Source organism: Leuciscus leuciscus (assembly GCF_965113295.1).
Source record: "Leuciscus leuciscus genome assembly, chromosome: 4".
In the NCBI taxonomy this organism is placed as follows: Eukaryota; Metazoa; Chordata; class Actinopteri; order Cypriniformes; family Leuciscidae; genus Leuciscus; species Leuciscus leuciscus.
This window is the reverse complement of record NC_138728.1, coordinates 3,975,904-3,985,450: the sequence shown is the minus strand read 5'-3', so window position 1 is coordinate 3,985,450 and position 9,547 is coordinate 3,975,904. Positions and strand designations below refer to the sequence as shown.

General features: G+C 39.8%; 1 long non-coding RNA gene across 3 annotated transcripts in view; it reads right to left on the bottom strand.

Annotated features, from left to right (window-relative positions):
- The window catches only part of LOC309497995, a 40,867-nt gene extending 32,122 nt beyond the window's left edge, over positions 1-8,745 (bottom strand). For all 3 annotated transcript variants that reach the window (XR_014205787.1, XR_014205788.1, XR_014205789.1), the window contains exons 1-4: positions 8,342-8,745; positions 7,900-8,236; positions 7,633-7,705; positions 7,444-7,513 (exon numbers count right to left, since the gene is read on the bottom strand). This is a non-coding gene — a long non-coding RNA (uncharacterized lncRNA). The remainder of the gene's footprint in view (positions 1-7,443; positions 7,514-7,632; positions 7,706-7,899; positions 8,237-8,341) is intronic.
- Positions 8,746-9,547: the final 802 nt, after the last annotated feature.

The window sequence follows — 9,547 nt, the reverse complement described above, 5'->3', positions numbered from 1 at the left end:
ATATTAATTTATTTGAACTATTTTTATGAATTACTGTACAATTTTTCCGTTCATTTCAATTTAAATATTGTATTGTATTTATATATATTATATATTTAATTGTAATTTTTTTAAATATTATTTTAATTTTAGTGTTATAAATTGAAATAGTGGGCCCTGCGTTATTTTCCACTCTGTGTTTTCGCTCATTCGTCACCCTCACCTCTCAGTTCGTGCAAATCCAATAAAAATTCTGTATATAACATTACCATCTAATTCAACTATATTTCCTAACCAGGTTGACACAGTTCATAAAGACATGAAATGTAAAAAATATGAATTGAAATGTAATTTGACCACGGAACCCAGAGAGGCACATTTAGGAAATGAATATTAAGTTAATGTGACAGCTTATCTCTCTGGAAGGAGCTTTTATTGAAACTATTAAACTAAGCTTAACGACAGCATCTTTTATTCATGAGAATGGCAGCGTGTGCGGAGAGGCCGGGAAATGAGGTCTTTAAAAGACTCCCGGCGAGGAAGGTGCTTCCCAGACCCAGCGGAAACCTTGATTTTGTGTTGTACATTATTGCATTATTAAAAATGCATGAATTATTTTCTCAATTTATACTTATAGGTGCATAGAGAAGACTAGCTAATAAAAAATTAGATGCTGGGGTGTTGTGGTGGAGTGGTTATCAGGATCTTGCTGCAAAAATGTTATATATACACAAACACACATGTTCAGAAATTGAATCAATACAAAATTTGAAAACGTGTGTGTGTGTGTGTGTGTGTGTGTGTCGTACATGTTGAAGCATCAGGAGTGTCATGATCAGATGTCACCTTGTAAGGAAACAGTGAAGTGCTTGTCAAACAGATCCACACTTGCAGGGACTGTAAGGCTGTTCATATCGCTCTAATGCTTATTGTCATGCATACAGACATGTGTTCTGCTTTAATGAAGTAGGAGAAATCCGCCCCGGGCCAACAACGCCTGCGACTCGCTCTGTACAAAAGACTCTTTATGCACACACACACACACACACACATACACACACACACACACGCACAAAGAAAGCAGCTAAAACAGTAACGGGCTAAATTTATACACATAAGAGCTTCTTATTGTCCTATTCACTCAAAACATTGTGAAAGATCTTGTGTTTTCAAATGTTAGGAACATCTATCCTTTCAATTTGAGTTCTGATGATTCCAAGAGAGCGAGCAAAAACACAAAGCAGTTTATGAGCAAAAGACCTGTGGATGTGAAGTGGTTCACTGCATCCCCTGCTGTATTTAGAGATTAATCATCACTATTGTCGTTAAGACGGTATCTGGTCATCGGCTCAATCATCATCTTTCATGTCCCGCTGCAGGAGGCATTAGTTCAGAGGATTTAGAGAAGAGGACCGGCACCCAGTCCAGATCACATTACAATTGAAATATGAATTTCTAGTCAACTCAAATGTGAGTGGTGCTTATTTACCACCTCGAAACCAGTGCGATCGGGGTATTAATTCAATAATGTGTGAATCGTAATGCAATGGGATGCGGTCGCTAGGGCGTCGCTTTGGTGTGTTGCTATCCAGTGCAAGTCTCAATTCAATCTGTTCATCATATAAGGCAAACATTTTGACTAAACCACTCAATTCATGGGTTAGTTTTATCTCTTTATAAACTTTTTGAAACGACAGTGGTAGTTGCATGAACTGTCAAAGGAGGGACAGAAATCTCACAGATTTCATTTAAAATATCTTCATATTCGTGTTTTGAGGATGAACGAAAGTCTTACGGGTTTGAATGCATTAGTGAGAGAGCGAGTGCGTGTGAATTAATTATACCTGGCAGCGTCTCTCTACTAATAGTGAAGCTGTGGGTTTTAGTGACTAAGAAATATATGTTAGACTTTTCAATTTCTAAGTTATTTTATTGTGCGAGCTGCTGTCTGTATGTGTGCGATAATATGCAGCAGAACATTAGTTTAGAACAATGATTAACTTGCGTGTACAATAAGCTGTTTAAAACGTGCATTCACCCGATCAATATTGAGCATCCAGATGGTAAAATCAAACATATCTCGTGGAGCGCTCTCTGCATTTATTTGTCACTTTAACTGTTGGAAACAGAGCGTAAAAGTGGACTTCAAAGATTTCTTATCCTGTTGCGCCCTCTATAGGCCATGATCAGCGACTGGTCGACGTCAAGCTTAAAAGCGTCATGGCAGAGCATTAAAGTCGACAAAACACTTAGGGCTCTATCTTGCACCCAGCGCAATTGACTTTGTACACCGACGCATGTATCATTTCTATTTTGCACCCACGCACAGCGGACTTTTCCCTCCACAGACGCACGTCGGTAAATTAGGAAATGAACTTGCTCTCCCAGGGGCGGTTCAGCGCAAAGAGGAGGCGTGTTCCGGCGCAAACGTTCCCTGGTGCCATTTTGCAGGTTTAGAAAACAATTCCGCCACTGACCAGGAAATACCTAGTCTAAAGTCAATGCCATTTTAAGGGTGCATGCTTGGCCATAATCAATGTAGCGTGTGCACAACGCGCATACACTTTGCTAATCTCATCTACACAGATGCAGCAATTCTCATTTTTAGAAAACCATACATTATTACAAGGAAAAATATTAACACATGAGGGAAATCATTGTTGTGTCCATGAAGATGTGAAAAAATAGGCATAAATCTAGCTAACACATTTACCCAAATTATTATACGCCTGTTTAACCGAAGCTAATTTGGGTGTGTTTCTCCCATCCTCAATGTCACTTCTCTGTGTTTTACGGCCCTGACGAGAACGTCGGTCTCCTCGGCTGTGAACCGCTCCTGCAAATCCGCCGTTATAATAGCCATCCGCCATGGAACAAGCGCGCCTGCTCTTAAAGGGAATGTGAGATGACGCTCTGACTGGTTTATTTCACGTTACGCCCAAACCACACCTATGAATAATGAAGCTTCAGACCAACCCATTTTAGATTTGCGTCGGGCGCAAGAGTCATTTATCCCGCCGGTATAATAGCAACAGCGCCCGAGATCCGCCCACAAAGTTACTTGCGTTTCGCGCTTGATACTTGCATTTCAGATCGTTAAAAAGGGCCCTTAAAGTCCGTGCAACCCCTATTTTGGACAGAAATTTCATTTTTGGATGAACTAACCCTTTAAATCAAAACGAGGGAATGAATTAGAACAAACGTGGCCATGCTTTACTAAAGCGAGGGAGGAAATGAATAAGTTGTGGGAGTTAAATCTTATTTCGGGGCCCCAATTTAACTAAAATGAGAGAACAATTTATTAATTCAAGACCACGATATATGGCTCTGCACTGCTCAGTTTCCCCTGCTGAACACAGTCTCTTCTCTGGGTTTGATTTATCCACTGGCCTCTGTGTGTTGACGGGTCACTGTATACGGTGTTATATTATGGCTCATGGCCATGAGGGCCGTTCCAGCTCGACCCGTGATGCCCTGCCGATAATGGCCGTCATTTAGCTCTGTGTGCTTAGCGCTGCGATTAGCATTCAGCTCACCATGTGACACGGGCACCGTCTCAGATTTGACAGGCTGTGTCTCGAGGCCTCGGATGACGACCATCTGACCCGATCCCACAGAAACGTCAGGGCGGAGGCCAGGTGCAGTCAGATAATTCGCTGTAAGAGTTAAAGTGGCACAGGACTACAGTACACATGTAGTGTTTGTTAGCCGTGTGCCACTGAGATGGACATGGAGGGATGTAACAGTCCGCTGTGATAAACTCTCTTACCCCGAGGCATCGAGAACAAGGCTCTATTATGACCACGTGCTTCCATACGCGTGGACGTCATGCGTTGGAGACGTCAGAGTACGAAAGGAAATTAGGGAATCATTTTGGGTTTTTTTCTTGTTTTAAAGCACAAATATCTAAGCATTCTTAATTTAAGACAGTAGAAGCCAAAAGTGATATCCGAACTAGGAAAATGTACGTCCTCACCCTTCATTCAAATATTATTACAAATTTGTTAAAGATTTTGTAAGCATGTTGCGTAGTTGTGCTTGGAGTCAATTGTTTTATTTGTGATAATAACGCAATGAAACATGCCAAATTGTGTGGACAATTTTTGGTCAGGGTGTCATAGAAAGAAATTATGATCACATGCAAAAACAAGAAAGAACATATGATAATTGAAATATTAATAACTGATTTTGTTGTGGTCAATGTATGTTTTTTTTCCAGTGAGCTTTTTGTTTTTCTATGCGTTTTGTTTTTGTTTATGCAAATGATTTTGTCAGATAAATCCCAAGTTTAGTTTTGTACTTCCCTCATATTTAATTTAAAAAAAAACATAAAATATTTCATTGAGAGTTAACGAGAGTTAGTTGACATGTAGTTGCAAAGTTTCTTATAGTTAGTAGAATGTGGACAATCGGATTAAAGTGTAACCTGCTTATCTACTGACTGACACTCAGATATTATATGAATTACTGTATTGAACTCTGAACAATGAATGATCTGGGACAGGACGGCTGATGTGTCACTGTTCTCCGTCCATCCGGAACGCTTCGCCTCGCTTTTGTGAGAGAAAGAAAGAAAATTCAGAGTGATAAAAGTTGTCATTGTGACCTCAGAGTAACAAAAGAGGAGACGGCCAGCGTCCAGAAGAGAGTCAGATGTCCACCAGATACTGCAGCACAAGAGAGCGTCTGTCTGGCTAAAGCTCAAATGAGCTCTTTAATCTCTTTAAACATGAAGTCAATGTGAAATCAAAATCATTTTCCTGGTCTTATTGTGAACAATTCATCAGTGCTTTTAAAATAAGAATAACTTGATTATCACCTGGGCTGCATACAAATTTCAATAAAACAAAACAAAATTAAATTAAATATAAAACATAAAATGGTAACACTTTATTTTGATGGTCCCTTTTGAACATTCTGTTGAATATAAGTAGCTTTGCAACTACATGTCAACTAACTCTCATTATAGTATTAGTAGACTGTCTGCTTAATATCTGCTAACACTTTATTGTAATGGTCCTCCAAAAGATATTATACCGACTATAAGTAACTTTGCAACTACATGTCAACTTATTCTAACCCTAACCCTACCAGTTTATTAATACTCTACTAACACTCTAATGAGAGTTAGTAGACATGCAGGTGCAACGTTACTTATAGTCAACAAAATGTGTTAAAGGGACCATCAAAATAAAGTCAAACCCATAAAATAAATAAAAACTAATAATTAAATTAAATAAAATTAAATAACTGAAGTCCTGCGATCGTTTTAGTAAACTCACATTCAAAACTGGCTCCATTTTGGAAGTAACGGCCACTTTTCGCAATCCAATAAAGACAAGATAAGATATGATAAGATGATAAGATAAGATCAAATTAAATTAAATATATTTTTTTTAAAAACACTTTTCGCAAACCAATCTGCAATCAAAAGTCAGAGATCTCAAATATTTCTCATCAAATTCTCCAAAGTCTAAATGATCTGAGCAGCTGAAACATCTGAGAAACGCAGAAAGGGGAGAAACAGAATAGTGTTTCTACACACACACACACACACACACACACACACAATAATATCCTGCGGTCTTGACCTTGAAGATCTGTTGAATGGCTCTCGCTTTTTCCAATAAAATCCACAGCCGGCAGCTCACACAACAACAACAACACACAGGCCGTCTCGTCTTGTCACCAGACAGCCGACAAACAATTAATTGTTGGAGACAATGCAAACAGCCAATTTGCAAATCTTAATTATTCAGCTGCTTCAAACACGCTGAAGATAAAGCGTCTATGAGGAGAAGAATGGAGGTTCATTAGCCACCAGTTAACGAGAACTAATCGGAGACGGCGGCAGGGTTAAGAATCGAAACAAAAACGCAGAATGAACATTGTTCAGCCTGTCGAGGAGTGTTGTGGAAATGAGATTCCAGAGAGATACTAATATCTCCGTGTGTATTTAACAGATCCTCTTCTGAGCTCATGAATATTAAAATGAGCAAGTCTACATTCTCTCACCAATGGCCGGATAAACCCGGTCTAATCGCTAGTCATCACGCATCGCTGAAACAATGGGTTCATAAATTATTCCACGTCATTCATCACCCAGAGGCTTTAATTGCATGCGGATTAAATAATTGCATATAACTAATATCAGGTTAGATTTTGACAGGTGTCAGATCTCTAGAGGATATTTAGTTTTCCCAGCATCCTTCAAATGCGCAGAATAAAATATCAATCATGTTGAGCGGGGAAAGGTCACACGCCTCCATAACCGAGTTTAATGTTGGTCACACAACAGGAAAAAAATGAATCGAAAATGACAAGAATGGAGTGTGATGAGAAAAAGACTAAATCTACGCTCAGAGTTGCATACTATTCTTTGCAGTGTGGTGTATGTACACTTTTGTTAGACATATGAAGAGTTCAGTATGAGTTCAAAGTTCAAAATAATTTTCTTCTAGAATGATCACTTTTATCAAGCTTGTATATTTAAGTTCAGTAATTTCACTTAAATGACAATTAATAGGTCATTTGCATTGCCATTTAAGGGAAATTATTGAACTTAAAGGGATAGTTCACTTTGAAATTAAATTTTGGTATGTTTTAGCTTACCTCAAGGGCATCCAAGATGTAGGGGTCTTTTTTTCCGCAGTAGTTTCAATTTTGATATTTTTAGGTCAAACCGTTCTTGTCTGTCAGTCATATAATGCAGGTCTATGGTCACTGTCTCAAAGAGCATGCACAGAGTCCAAATTAAAACAATTCCCCATCGTCCAAATTAAACAATTCCCCATCGTCCAAATTAAACAATTCCCCATCGTAAGTACACATTGATGGCCCAAGACACGAAACGAGCGGTGTGTGTGAGAAAACGAACAGTATTTATATCGTTTTTACCTCTTGAACACAGCTGCGTCCAAATGATCTGAGAGCGCGGGCGGGTATAGATATATACACTAGATGTCGCATTGGCTACTGCGAAACCGTGACCCATCTAGTGACATCAAGAGGTAAAAACGCTATAAATACTGTTCGTTTTCTCACACAAACCGCTCGTTTCGTGTCTTGGGCCATCAATGTGTACTTACGATGGGGAATTGTTTAATTTGGACGATGGGGAATGGTTTAATTTGGACGATGGGGAATTGGTTTAATTTGGACTCTGTGCATGCTCTTTGAGACAGTGACCATAGACCTGCATTATATGACTGACAGACAAGAACGGTTTGACCTAAAAATATCAAAATTGAAACTACTGCGGAAAAAAAGACACCTACATCTTGGATGCCCTTGAGGTAAGCTAAAACATACCAAAAATTAATTTCAAAGTGAACTATCCCTTTAAATATACAAGCTTGATAAAAATGATCATTCTAGAAGAAAATTTCAGATGGCACTTAGAGGCTTTTGCATCTGAACTCTTCATATATAGTATTGTAACATATGTGTATGTTTTTGTAATACCTGCAGAGATGGTCATGAATGTCACGTTCAATACGGCTTCAGCCTGACGGATGATAAGCTGCTGAAGATGCTGCAGGAGACGCTGCAGGAGACACGTGAAGAACATCAACATTATTAATGCAGACACACACACAGATTCAATGACGTTACACACACACTAAAGCCCTATTCGCACGGGATAAGTATTACCTGGTGACCTCTAGTCATTTGTAATAATTGCGGAGGTTGTCTGTGATCTTAATCCTGTGCGAATCGGCCATGTCTGTAATTTGTAAAGTATAAATTCCCCCGCAAATGACCCACCATATTTCGCCGAACACACCGAGTGTAACGAGACAGACACTCCGAACAAGAAGGTTGAGAAGAGTAAACAGTTTATTGATGTTATGAGAAATGCAATGATGGGAACTGCAGAGGATCAATGACAACGGAGGATATGGAACCGGAGATACTTACTGTCCTTGATGATGATGATGATGATGATGATGATGATGGAAGAAGCCGTAGATGATGAAGCACACACCAGTGTTGGGAAAGAGGTGAGTATACTCGAGCACGATGAAGGAGACGAAGAGAATGACGAATATGGAAGACGAAGATGTCTTGATGAAATAGCATAGAAGGTAAGCGATGTAGCTTAGGCAGTCTTACTCATTTACGAGAGCTGACAAAGTGCCAGAGTGAAGTGTGTGCTTATAAATGTTTGTGGTGGTGGTGGCGTTCAGGTGTTGGTGATTAATATTCAGGTGATAGCGATCTCAGTGATTGGGTGGTGGTGGAGCCTGGCTGATCCCTGACACCGAGGTCCCATGATAATATTAGTCCCGTGCGAATCGGCGTCTCTGTGATTTGGCAGGTCGTATATATAATATTTTCAAGGTTTTTGTTTCCTGTGCACTTTTTTATCCATCTTTCGTGAAGAGTAAAGGCTGCGTTGGAGTGTTTTGATAGTATTTTGGGTGCTGGGTCATATCTCTATACACCATACAACTATACAATTTGCAGAAAGAGAAAGCTGAAAACCATCAGAAGAGCAAAAACAAAAAGAGTGATTAGATTGAGATGGACGACATGTATAGCAGCATGCGGTGGAACATTCTTCTGTTTATGATATATCATACAGCTAGACCTATAACGACAAGACATGTCCAAGCAATAGCCTATACTGACATCATATCCGGGAGATAAGTCAGTAAATCTGAGTAAAATCACAGGCGTAGCTTATCCCGTGCGAATGTGCCACACGAAATTCAGATGTGGGGATATGGTCCTCACTGCAGAACACGAAATCCAGGGGGAGGAGTTGGATCCAGATCTTAAACGATCTTATACCTAAACCTACCCATCTCCACCCCCTGATCCCTAAACCCAGCCCTAAACCTACCCATCTCCACCCCCTGATCCCTAATCCCAGCCCTAAACCTACCCATCTCCACCCCCTGATCCCTAAACCCAGCCCTAACCTACCCATCTCCACCCCCTGATCCCTAAACCCAGCCCTAAACCTACCCATCTCCACCCCCTGATCCCTAAACCCAGCCCTAAACCTACCAATCTCCACCCCCTGATCCCTAAACCCAGCCCTAAACCTACCAATCACCACCCCTTATATCTGGATCCAACTCCGCCCCCTGGATCTCGTGTACTGCAGTGAGGTGCTACTGGATGTGGGGGGGATTTCTAAATCACACGAGGTCCTCGGATAATATTAATCCAGTGCGAATAGGGCTTTACTGAAAAGTATACTGCATACTGCCAACTATAAAATATATAAGTTAAGTTAACCACTTCATTAATCCCACAAGGGGCAATTGTATTAGGGCAGTGGCATCACATTACAAACTAAAAAAAAGATACAACATTCCAATGCAAAAAAAAAAGAATACTTAATAGAAAGATTCGCATTGCAAATACGAATGACTTCTCGTACTAAGTGTACATAAGGTGAAGTATCGATTTGTTAGACACTTATAATATATATATATATGAGTTTCATCTCCGCAAATTTGCAACGATAATCAAATGATCCTCTAATGAAATGAGAACTGGGGGAAATAAAGGTTAATTAACACAATTACATCACTGGAATGAAATACTGTGGCTG